This window comes from Oreochromis aureus, linkage group 16, assembly GCF_013358895.1.
Source record: "Oreochromis aureus strain Israel breed Guangdong linkage group 16, ZZ_aureus, whole genome shotgun sequence".
NCBI lineage: Eukaryota > Metazoa > Chordata > Actinopteri > Cichliformes > Cichlidae > Oreochromis > Oreochromis aureus.
In genome coordinates, this window is record NC_052957.1 from 5,789,648 (window position 1) to 5,803,187 (window position 13,540).

Sequence of the window (13,540 nt, forward strand, 5' to 3'; positions counted from 1 at the left end):
TGTCAGCCAACAGTCTCGCTTTGTGCACACTGAGGGGAAGGCTGATTTAAGGTTTCTTTGCACGTGTGGAAATACAGTTCAGTCTAGCTTGACTGAGGTTGACAAGGAATATCAGTTAGTGCCTTAACTAGGTCAGGTTGTGCATTAAAGCTGCTGTAGGTTCTTTTTATTCTAAAACACACCGAAAGGGATGCAGCTTTTTCTGCAGCAAAGTGTGTGTGTTTGTGTGTGTGTGTGTGTGTGTGTGTGTGTGTGTGTGTGTGTGTGTGTGTGTGTGTGTGTGTTGGTAGATCTTGTGGGATTCAGTATAATATATAATGATAAAAAAACAGTTCCCATCTCTTAAGTACTTCTCCACTTTCAAAAGACTTATTCAGACCTTGTTTTACTCATTATATGCTAAACTCAATTTTCCCCTCCCAGTGGTATTTACACACTGAACATTTTTGCCATCTTTCTGCCAATAATTCACTGGACGATTCAAATCAAACAAATACAAAATCAACACAAACTGCTGTAAACACCATGACGTGAAATAGATGCTAATCAGCATAAAGCTTGAGCTGTGTTTCTAAGGAGTGATTGCAAAGCAGGATTTACATCTGCCATGATGTGCGTATACTCCCATGAATGCCTGGGTGCATCCATGTTTAATCTTCATGTGCACATGAATCCATGTAACACTGGCTTCTTCTGGGTAACAATTGGAGTTATGATCTCTGTTGTTGTGAAAAATGGTTCTAATTCTTGTGTTTCCCATGCACTTTCCTTGCTCATCATCTTCTTACAGCAGATCATCTGCTTCCACTGCACTGCACTGAACTTGTTCATATGTATCCCAAATCTTGGGAACGGGATTTAATTGTGCATTTGCTAGCTGTTTTTAAACACTGTGGCATTAACTAAAACTTTCACCATCTGGGTGCAGCATTTCACCAGTGACTGTGTAAGGTATTTTATTTTAATTTTTTTTTGTTTTTTATTTATTTAACACTTATTTCTTCCAAGCTCCAACCCTATTTCTTCAAGAGGATTTGCCTTCCCCATACCAGCCAAGATGTGTTGTTAGTTGACTTGCTACAGTATCTTGTGGTAGAAAGTGGTACTGCATGAAAGTGTGGTTTGGCTCTGTTTTAACTTTAATGTGTATCTCTTCAACCAAATACACTGATGTTTCGACACGAATGGTTATTTCAGAGTAGTTTAAAATAATTACCTTTAAGGTCGTTTTTTTCTACTTGTTAATAATAATGGCTGTTCAAAAGAAGAATAACATGCAACTTTTTTCTATTTCGCGATAGCCAATATAGCCTCAAAATGATCTCAAGAAAATTTGAAATAATGAAATTTCATGATGTCGAAAAAAAGGAATAAGCTGAATGTTTTATTGATGCTCGGAGCTTGCAGGCAGCAGCGTTTATGAGTCAATGAAGGGCATTTTCTGTCCTTCTTTTCCAATACGCTTCTGTCACTGGTGACAGTAACTAATTTAAAGTGTGATTTATATTGAAACAAGGAGCAGCAGCAGCAGCAATATCCTGCAACAGTAGTGACATCACATTATATCCAGTGACACAACATAAGTCAGTGTATGCACAAAAAGTGCCTAGGTAGTGTTTACTCTTGGAATTTTAAGCAACAGTACAATGATCCTACTACTATTAAACAGTTTAACACTAACTTAACCCTTTAACTCTTCAGGAGCTGGCACAACATTGTCACATAATAAAACAGAAACATATTTTCCAACTGGGATGTTTTGAGTCAAGCATTTAACCAGCTTCTTAAAGCCCTGCTTTTCCACCGTGTTACTTCATCAGTAATTTCCACCCACTGTTTCCTCTTCCAGGCATATGGAATGGAGCTTGTGAGTGCTCCAGTCATGCCCAGTGATGTGCATCTTTTGGGTTGGGTTGCCAGCTGCTAGTATCTCCTCCCTCGGTGTACTGAATGGTGTGTTTTTGGCTCAAGTGGGGAAACAAGTTTGTTGTTTTCACCTTTAGCAGGAACAGCTTTCTTTTGTATTGTTGGAGGTTGTTAAACTAGCTCCCTTTTTTAAACAATGGCAGTTTAGATACTATATCGTCATCGCATGCTGGCACACTGCTCTCGCTCTCAGACATGCTTGTGCTTGCTTCATTGTTGCATAAACTACAGAAGTAACTGCGACGTGGCTCAGTCAAACAGGGCTCTTTTGAGATTGAAATGTCCAGCCTCAATCTACCACGCTTAAAGCCATCTGTGCCAGAGAAACAGCATCATGACTGACCATGTCCTTTGCCCCTAACTTCCAAACAAGCTGGGATTTGCTAAAAAAAAATGCTGCTGAGAAAAGCTGATTCTTCTTACAGATTTTCACCAGCTCATTAAATGGCCAGTACCATCAGCTGTTTTCAGTCCTGATAAATATGGCCAGTGGGAGTGTTTCCGCTTTGAAATGGCATTAGTCTCCATTAGGAAGTATCAACCTTCAACTGAGCATGTGAGTCTATGACCCATCTTTCTAATTTCCCTTGCCTGGTTTTTAACTTTTAACTACTCTTTACTTTTATTGTTTTTTTTTTTAATGGTGTTTAGTTTGGCATTGGTTGGGTTTAGTTAATTACTTGTTTATGGTTTGGAAGAGCTTAAACTAAACCTTTCATACGTAAATCATTTTACAATAACAATTACAACTGGACTTGTTCACATAATCTTCTTTACATGTCTGCATAATCTGCTCTGCTGTGTTTAACATTGATTGGAATTTATGATAAGTCTACTGCATCTGTTCATTGGTAACAGACTGAGGGTGCTAGCAATCTGTCTGATCAAAACATTGATAATGGCTGATGGCCAAATTTTTTGAAGCCAATTTTTTTGTCTATTATGCTTTACCTAGAGCATTTGTTTTCATCTCACCTTTGTAATACCAACAAATAAGGGAAATTTCATTTCTAATTACTTGTTTTTCTTCTTCTCCTTGGCTCCAGTGTACAGCTGTATCGAGTACCATCTTAGCAAAAACTGGTGACAAAAATTCTGTCCCAGCCAAACTAAATTGTGACCCACTTTCATATAAATAGTATAAACATGAATGACAGTTCCATTACTGGGATTATCAGTGATCTAATCATCAAAGATATAAAAATTAAAACCGTTATTAAGCCAAGATCTCTTTTACAGCATCCCATAAAGCTTCATATGGTATTCTGTATCATTTCATAGTGGTGTTATTTAAAGCACACATACATAATCTTTTCCCGTTGTCATTTAATGCTGTGGGAGCCCTAATGTAGCATGAAGAATGAGCCATTTACAAAGCCTACAAGTCACAGAGTCCCTGTACTGGCTTTTTTCTCAAATGCTTCCAAGAAAGCTGTCGAAAGATGTCTGAAGTTTCTGTGTTTGGGTCAGAACGCTGCAGGTTTCAAGATGTTAATGCCAGCTTGCACATTCTGTACTAAAACCTTGACATCTGCCCAGTGCACGCAGAGTCCTGCGCCTCAGGAAGTGAGATGGGCTAGAGCCCGTCTGGTGCTATCTGGATGTCCTCTGTCTCTTATCTACCACTTCCAGCATGTTTGGTACTGGATCTGTGCTGCTGCTCGCATGATGGTGTTTTGCTATCAGGAAACTTTCGTTATGGAGCCCAGAGGGAGAAAAAAGGGTTCGATACGTTTAGAACAGTTTATTTTTGAAAGAGGATTATTATATGGGTCAGAATGGTAGATGCTACCCCACCATGACCTCAACCATTTAGAAACACACATCCTCCGCAGTTACTTTATTCACTTGTTTTTCTGTCTGGTGGTCAACAACTTCTGGCATATTTTGAAGAAGTTATTGCAAGATTTAATTTGACTTGTTTCATTCCTCCATGGGGCATATTACTCTGACTTGATTAGATGTAATATACTGTGTCAGATTTACTATTACACTAATTGTAATCCTCTTGTGTGATTATACTCGTATGAGTACTTTCTCTTTGTATTCTTTTGGAAGCTTTTTTTTCTCTTAAAGAAGTTGAGCTGGGTTCGTGTCCTGAGCCTCTAAGTCCCTTTGAGTCATGTTTAATATTGGACCATATGAATAAACTTGACTTTACTTGGAATTTCAGATCAAGGCTTGTTTCACAGAGTTTGTTTTTGGGTCCACTTTCTGCCTAGCTGTCAAAACTTGCCTAAGAGGATTAATCCAGCAGACCTCGCTCTTTCATAACAAGTCACCCACCCCTGTCCTTGTGACTTCAAGCCTCTCGCTGTCAGCGTATCTTAATTATGATTTTTGGGTGATTGGCTTTCTCCTAATGAAGAGGAGCAGGATAAATTAATTTCATCAGAATGGTGCCGTGATCCTCTGTCATATTCCTGCACGTGCTTTACCAACATGCTCAGACTGAAGCCTGTCATTGTAGGCTTTTTTTTAAAAAACATTTTTTATGCAGGGTACTGAATTGCCTCCTCGGTAGATATCACTTTTAATTTAAATAACTGGACTGTTTACAACCTACATTTAAAGTAAATTTGATGGTAACCGTTACAACCTAAACACCTGTTTCCTTAATAAGATTCCACTCTCTGCTTTGTAAAGCCACATTTCTGAAACATAAACTTAGTGCTTGAGGGGATATGGAAATGACAGGCTGTTTGTTATTCCATTCACCACTGTTATTCAGTATAATACACACCGTGGGAAGCCAGAAAGGTGAGAAAGTATTGCTGAAGAAAATCCATTTTGCATTATTTCTCAGCTGGAGAGAGGATAAATTTGATCATGTCACCTTTGTTTTTGCTGAGATGGAAATGGCAACATGGAGAAGGGAAGGATTAGATTTTAAGAGAGGAGATAGGGGTTGGTTTTTGAGTTTTGAATCTAAGAGAAGACATATATCTCTTTTTTGTCTCTGAAACTTTTCCTTATCTAAACTAGTGCAGGTTTTCATTATGAAGTTTTTGTTTTTGTTTCTCTATATGCCAGTAATGGACTTTTGCTGATACACTGTGATAAAACGGTGGACTAGCAGCACCAAGAAATTCATAGAGGTTTATAGAGGCAGAACTTCACGTGCCACCAATGTGCATAGATGAGAGGAATAAGTCAAACACTCAAACTCTGCACTTTTAGTGTGAGATCTTTCATGTGACATCAATCCCAGTCATTATGTAACATTATAGACAACTTATCAGATAAAATGACTCTAAAGTATGCTTATCAACTACAAGTATAGTTGTTGGTGTCCTTCTAGGTGGTCATATAGTTTCAGATAATGAAATGCATAAAATGCATAAAATCTATTACTTAAAATATAAATAAATAGACTTTTGCCTGTATATATTATAGTTGGGTGATACCAGTTTATGCCCCAAATATGGTATTACCTGTAACAGTGAAACCACCCACCAAAGACAGAAAACTTATCAAGACATCGAATCAATGTTGAGATTTAGTTACAAAGTCAAAAGCTAAAAAAAAGACTTTGCGTTTCACTGAAGGTGCATATGAATAAAATCATATATAATGTATTTCTTTTTAATATATTGAATGTATTTTAATGTATTTAATGTATTTCTTTTGGCTTTATTCTTTTGCTTTACAGTAGAGATGCACCAATTGGAATTTTCTTGTTTTGTAAGTGTAACCTGACAGTACCACTTTTTGCACATTTGGATTTTCTTTGTATATAAAACTGATTGCATATACAAACAAAAAATCTCCTTTTTTTCAATGCAAAATTTTATTTTCATAATAAATGTAATGATTAAACTTTAGAAACCAGAGTAAGCTACAGGATCTCTTGCTTAAATAATCAAAAATGAAGTGCTCTGCTGCTGATAAGAGGTACAGTTAATTAACTGACAGTGAGCTGCTGTGCACTCACCTTTGCCTGGCATATTTTACCTTGCCAAAAAAAAGCAGTTACATCACTTTCCATTATGTTTATAACTTCAACAGATAACAGGACAATAACCCTTTTCTCTTTTTCACTCATCTCTATAGTTTCCCTCGTAACTTCTTTGATCCTTTGCTCATACCGAGGCTTCTGGTTTTTGGCTGTCTCTGTGCTCTGGATAGCTTTATCTTTAGCCACTTTGCTTTTGTTAGCTTACTTTAAAAGTCCAGGTTCTGTCAACATGGGTTCATCACCTGTAGCTCACATTACCTGTGGTGTACCACAAGGTTGGACTTGAAGCCCTTTTTTATTTCCATCAATCCATTCGCTTCCGCTTATCCTTTCTCAGGGTCGCAGGGGGCGCTGGAGCCTATCCCAGCTGTCATAGGGCAAGAGGCGGGTTACACCCTGGACAGGTCGCCAGTCTGTCGCAGGGCCAACACACAGGGACAGACAACCATTCACACTCCCATTCACTCGCACATTCACACCTAGTGGCAATTTGGATTATCCAATTAACCTATCCCCACAAGCTGCATGTCTTTGGACGGTGGGAGGGAAGCCGGAGTACCCGGAGAGAACCCACGCAAACACGGGGAGAACATGCAAACTCCACACAGAAAGACCCCGGCCTGATGGTGGAATTGAACTCAGGACCTTGCTGTGCGGCAACAGTGCTAACCACCGTGCCACCGTGCTGCCCTTTTTTATTTTCTATTTATATATACATAGACAATGCAAAGATATATGTACCGCTGAAACATGATAATACTAAAAGCTTAGCTGCTCTTTTTGACTATATGGTCTCAATAGCTGGATAGTGTAAAATTTCCTCTCACTAAATGTGCCGAAATGAGAAATCTTATTGTTCAGTGTTCCAAACTACATTAACTATTTGAAAAGTGTTTTTTTTTTTTATCTTGTCTGTGATATGGCTTCTTTATCTTCTCACATATTTACAAATTAAGGTCACAAGTCTAGCAAGAAGGTTGCTCTAACATATTATTAGTGTTGCTCGAGGTCTGACCTCATACAGTACGCTGACTATTGTATCATCTGTGTTGCCAGAAATGCCTCACATGCTGACTTTAAAATTGCAAAACCTGTATTTCCATATCCAGCAGTGTATATATCAACAAAATCTCACAGGGGGAAGTCACCTAGCTCAAATTAATGCAACACCTTCCACAGTCTGTGCCCTTTAAATCTATCTCTGAATGTCATTTCCCCACAAATTCCTCAGGCACTTTTATGATAACTATGCATTACTACAGGCTAACACATAATAGAAAACTTTGGCCCTCATTTATCAAATGTGCAGACAGCACACTTTAATCTCGAGTGTGTCCTTTCTGAAGTGCTAATTTGAACTCTGATATCATGCTGAAAAATGTCACAGTACAGTGATGGTTTGATAGAATCTCCACTTCTGTGATAAAATGTAAAAATAAGATTCACATTAGAAGAAACTTGGGATTGCAGATCTTATAAAGGCAAGGCAGACGTGGCGTTCTACTACTACTACTAATAATGTATACTTTATTGATCCCCGTGGGGAAATTACTTGTTTTTCTCTGCATTTGACCCATTCACTCAGTGAAACAGTGGGCAGCCACTAAGCAGGCGCCCGGGGAGCAGTGAGTAGGGACGGTACCTTGCTCAGGGGTACCTCAGGGTAGCTGTTCAGTGGATTCGAACCCCCGACCTTCCGATCATGGGACCACTCTACCTACTGAGCTATCCCTGCCCCTATGGGCTCAGCTGTCATATGGCTTTTGGTTTGTGAGTGCCACACAAGCGTATCATTGATTTTTCCCTGTTTTTTTTCAACATTGCATTTTTGAGAGTGATTGATCAGTGTGTTTGTTTGCTTTCTTTAAACCATTAATAAACACTGAAGGCCCACAAATCTCTATAGCTGGCACGGTGCTGTAAATCCAATAGTCTGAATGAATAAAAAATAGTTTAAAGTATTGGACATGAGACCAGGCTCATGGTTTTTGATTACACCATGAGCTAAGTCTGCACCTCATTCATCATGGAACGAACTAATGTAATAACTATGTATGGATATGCAGTTTATGTATTTAAAAAAAAAAAAAAAAAAATTTCACCCACTTTTTCTGTTATTTCCTTATGACTGATCGCAATGTTTGTTTGCATTATTATTCGTATTTTTTACACCCCAGGGGTTGCTTATTGCCTTCCACCTACCAATAAATTACTGTGAAGAACCTCTGTATGACTTGGATGATTTCAACACAGTGACAAAAGCAGTCTTAAATGCTTTAGTCTGTAAACTGCTTTTCTTAGATTGTTTTAATAGACAACATTTAGATGGACAACGAAGAAATATATAGATGTCTGCTTAATGTAATCACTGCAGAGTGCAGACGGGGATCATTCATCTTTAAAGGGGTTAGTTTGTTGTGAGTGTATTTTTTTTCTTACTGGCTGTAAAGTTGGCTCAAAACTCAATACTTTTTGTTTAACTCAGATCGGGATTGTTGTAGAAGGCATGAAGTTGGAGATTGTGCTACTTGTAAAGACAAAACTTGCATCAGAGTGCAGTATATGGGTTCAGCCATCATACAGCCAGATCAGTGCAGCATTGATTCTTTTTCTTACCTTTTATTTTTGAGAGTGAGTGATCAATGTGTTTGCCTTCTTTAAACCATTGATAAACCCCAAAGACCAACAAATCTCTACAGCTGGGTCGGGACTATAAATCCAGTAGTCTGAATGTATGAAAATACTTTCTAGCATTGGAAATGAGACAAAATTCAGGGTGCTTGATTGCACTGGGAGCTAAATCAGCACCTATAATAACTATGCTTGGACAGACTATGTATGCACTGATTGTATTATTTATATATATTTTTTTCATATATTACTTTTTCCCTGACTGCTCACAATGGTCTTTTGGACAATCACAGTACATGCATTTTTCTTACTTATCAAGGGTATTGGGAGGATTTGCATTGGATGTGTACAGCCTAAGTTTAAACTTGCCCTTCTTCCTCCATGGACTTGTATTGATGTAGACAGCCACTCATGTCAGCCGCTGGTGCGTGTGTGTGTGTTTTGCTTTTCTTTTTCATGTTTAATTGAAAGGGTTGCGTGCTAAGTTGTCAGCTAGATAACTTACAGAATTGAGGATCACCTGGATACTGGGGAAAAAGTCTTAGATGCAACAAATAAGTACGCTTCAGTCTGTAAATAGTTTTTCCCAAACCGTACTACGTTATTAAATAACAGGTAGGGATTTAAGCAAAGATATGGATTTCTGCTTGATGTAATCAGAGAGTAGACCTGCAGGAATAATCTTTCATCTCTGAAAGCTTGAGTCTTAAGTGGGTTTTTTTTCTCATTTCTTTCTACTTACAGATGATGCAGCACTAATGAGCAGCCATCAGCCTTTAGATGAGTGACTCACAACAAAAACACCTGAACATCAACAGTCTACAGTAACAGTAAGAATCATTATCAGCTATCTTCCGAGCTGTCTGTGAAGTTATATTTATGTGTCATCATGGTTATACAGCATGCTTCAATCCTCTTCCTTTGAGATCCTGCTAATGCACGTGCTTATTGTTCTGAACAGTGAATATCACTGTGACTGTGGGAGACGGTAGATGGCATATGGTAGCAATCACACCTACAGCTCTGACACATAATTCAGCTGTGTATATTCTCGTCAGGGTTCCGCTGCTTTGTGATAAACGCAGACAGAAGTGAGGCGACAGTCCGATGCCATGTTGTTTATCTTTCTTAAAAAATGTATTTATGCTCACCGGTGACATTTTGATTCTTTTTTCCTTTAGAAACGCATCTTTCAAATTCATGCAGTGCTGGAAAATATTATAGAATGATGAACACTGTTATGTTGCTGTCCATATATTCTAGGTCAGTGGTTCCCAGGAGTTTTTGAAACCCTCTTATATGCACACTTGTAAGTCACAAAATATATGGACTGATGTCGAAGTAAAATAAGCTGCATTTTTATTGCTGTGCAGATTTGGAAACGACTTAATTGCCTATTGATAATACTTGTTCATGAACCGTCCTGCTTCAGTTTTTGTTTAACTCCAGGTTTAGTCAGCTTAGACTGTGTTTGCATTCCTATCAGCTGCATTTACAGTGACAAATCTCTTCATCTCTCATGCTCAGGCAATGTTTGTGACTGCTGCTCAGTCGGAGAACCTGCCTGCCACAAACTATGTTGGTTTACCGTGACGAGCAGCTGCCGTAAGCTGTCATTACTAATATAAGCTGTAGCTTGTTAGATGTTCTCCAACTCACAAGTACCAATTTATTAATTTGTCAACTTTTATTACCCCTGGCCTGATGAACTGTTTATATTAGATCCTCTTGTGTGTTCAAATCATAGACTGTGTATAAAAGTTGGATATATCCACTGTGAAGTCACCTGTTTTTTTTGAAGACTGAACTATGGCATTATACCTGCTTTCATTTTGTCTTTTGGGAACCAGATTTGACCATATTTGGACAAGAGGGTAGAGTGCTAAATTATCACCTTATTCTAGTATGGGTCCACTTTACACTGATAGATAACAATTAATACTAAGTGACACCTAAATATACCACTTAAATTACACTCCGCAAAAATGGATTCCTTGAAGTGGTTGTTAGTTCCCTACAAGCAGGTCATGTTACTGAACTGCTTTAAAAAAAATGATGCTTCCACTACAAACACAGCCAAGGGGTCGAGTTCAATGACTCAGATTAGCTGAGGTGAAGCTTGGCTGCAATTTATTTAATGTGATTCACTAGATGTTGTTTTTTTTCTTTTTTTTTTTTGTGAGAATACTCGAAGGCAATTCCACAAAAATAAGCCCTCTTCTCAGCGCCTCTGATTGGGTTGTCTTTAGAGGATTAGGATGAGTCGTAACTCTTTGGGGGATAATAAATGTTCGGAAATTGAACCACACCACCAAGTGCGGTTCAATTTCTTACTCTTAAAACCCCCAAATTACTTTCCAAAATTTACAGAATGCCTTCTAAAACAGATGAATCAATATCACTTCCTATTGCAAAATGGGAAGCGGATTTATCAGTTAACTTAGACCAAAACTTCTGGTCTCAGATTTGCTTAAAAACCTTTCATCTAATTAGAAATCCCAGTCTTCAATTAATTCAATACAAAATACTACATAGAGTGCACTGTACAGGTCATCGGATGTTCAAGATGGGCTTTACGTCCACCAACAACTGCTCACACTGCCAAACCAATTCACCGGACAATTATATCCACGCTCTTTGGTTCTGTCCACCAGTTCAGAAGTTTTGGCACGAGATATGTGAAGACTTGTCAAAGTGTCTGAAATGTAACATTCCAACTTCCCCTTTAGTATGTTTGTTGGGCAGCTTAGATAATGTCACTTCAGAAAAGAATATAGTCCATATGGTTTTCACTGCCCTATGCATAGCCAAGAAAACAGTCCTCATGAACTGGAAAAATAAAAATAATCTTAATTCTAACCAATATGGAAATTATCTATTAGATTACATTAGTCTTGATACAGCCTCTGCCACCACATCAGATCAATTGCTCTGGGCTCCTTTGATCAGCTCCATCACCTAGTGGGGGTGGGGGGGTCATAGTTTGGTCCCTTCACTGTTGTGATTGGTGTGGGGGTAGGGACAGGCTTAGGGCGTTGGGGGGCTCAACCCGGGGTAGCGGTCATGACCAATTAAGGGCTGTTGGCTCTTAGGTGACGGTTTCCTCGTGGCTGCGTGCAGTGGGGCTAGGGGAGGGTCTGTGCTGACGGACGTGGGTTACTGACCTGGTAGCCTGGCTGCCCCTGGGTGGGTCCGGGACGGGCGTGAGGTTCTGGGGGCGCTCCGTCTCTGGGCTGGGTCCCTGGCCGGGCCTCGGGGGCTTGGGTCCTGGTTGGTGTGTTGCCGGGGTTGTGGGCGGGCGGGTGTATGGGGGCCCAGCCCTGGCGCAGGGTGCCGCCAGTGCATCGAGCCACCTGGGGGACTCTTCAACTGGTGGGGGAGGTTGTCACATCTTGCAGGAGCTTTCCTCTCTTCAGGAACTCTCTCTGCAGGAGGGGGAGGTAGAGGAGAGGTGGAGGAAGAGCTCAGCCTGGGTGTCTATTGTCTTGTGTAGTCTGGAAGATGAGTGGATGATGGGGTGGGTGCAGTTTTCTCTGTGGTGGGGTCGGGTGGGCTGTCCCGGGCTCTGTGGGGCGGGCGGCGCTGCTGCACTGGGCCCCGGTCCGGATGGGCCTGGGCCCCTTTCCCCTGGCGGGTTGCAGAGTGTGGGGTGCCTACTGGGGTCAGCGGGGAGCTGGCCCCAGGAGAGGGTCACTGCCCCTCCTTCCTTCCTCCCCATCTCCAGCTGCCTCCCTCTTCCCGCTCCACCACAATCACCCACACATGCAGGGCCTTGGGGTAAGGGTGTGTCACCAGGGTGCAGGGGAGGCATCCCCCCCCTCTGTCCCCTTCTGGCTGCCTCTGCCTCAATTTTATCCCACAACTTAGACATTCACATTACTCACACTCTCATAACACATACATATAGGATCTTGGGGGTAGGCACGCAACACAAACTCCAAAATACCATCAGGGTGTACACCTCACCCCTCGCGTCGTTGCCCACCTCTCAATTTTAAATACACGTAGACATTGAGGGCTAGCAGGAGGGGCTATGCGCTTACCTGCTGCTCTCTGGCAGGTAGCTCCATGCCCTCCTGGGTTTTAAATGCACCTTAGAACACACATACATCAACACTACATATGAGCGGGTGGAGGGAGGTTTGGAGTGTTCTCACACCCCTGTTCTCTGCGGCCTGCTGGAGCGGGGGGGCTAGGAGGAGGAGGTGGCCGTCCGACTGGGGTCTGGAATGTGGGGCCTCCCTGCTGCTGCGGAGTCGGGGTGGTCTGCTTCTCCCCACCGCAGGGAAAAGGGTAACACCACCTGGGTCTGGGTGCAGTTTCCCCCTCCAGGGGCAAGGGTACCTAGACCCGGTTCTTAGAGTACGCTTGGGGAGTGTGATTGTGTGTACGGTGTGTCTTTATGTCTGTCTCCACGTTGGTTGAGTGTGGAGTAATTGCTTATGAGAGCATGAGGGTGGGAATGGATCTTTGTATCTGTGTGTGCCTGTATGTCTGTCTATATGTCAGGTTGGGTATCAGACGCCACCTCTCTGGGGACATCTCAGGCCCTCCAAGGTTTGGAGGCCTATCTCCCCCCACCACTTCCCCTGCCGGTGGCGGACGCCCTTGACATCGGTGCGTTGGTGGTTCTTTGTGTCCGGGGATGGGCGTCCAGGTACACACCGGCTCACTCCTTGGTGGCTGCTTATCGGGGCCTGGAGCCTGGGGCTTGCTCGGGCCACTTCGGGGGTGGGGTGCCCTCGGCCTCTCGGCCTGGGGCTCGGTCACTCAGGCACAGCTGGCTGCCGGCGGAGCTCACGGGCACGTCACTGCAACCCCCCCTGGCTTCTGCTCCGCGGCTGCTGAGTGACCCCTCATCTGGGACTCTCCTCAGCTCTTTCCGGGATAGTGGCGCGCTGCCCTCTGTTGGTCTTCCTTGGTCTCTTGTGTTCTGGGGGCCTCTGGATGTCTGGAGTTTGATCTCCTCCATACCTGCTTCATGCCCTGGAGGACGGGGCAGTGGCCCCCACCTCTCTAGCAGAT

General features: G+C 41.8%; 1 protein-coding gene across 3 annotated transcripts in view; it reads left to right on the plus strand.

The window, feature by feature from the left end:
- Positions 1-13,540, plus strand: part of gulp1a (GULP PTB domain containing engulfment adaptor 1a) — a 101,219-nt gene that overhangs the window by 30,666 nt on the left and 57,013 nt on the right. Inside the window, exon 2 of one of the 3 annotated variants that reach the window (XM_031757407.2) lies at positions 9,260-9,345. The exons of the other annotated variants lie outside the window; for them this stretch is intronic. The gene's annotated coding sequence lies outside the window, so the exon portion shown is untranslated. The remainder of the gene's footprint in view (positions 1-9,259; positions 9,346-13,540) is intronic. 3 annotated transcript variants of the gene reach the window in all.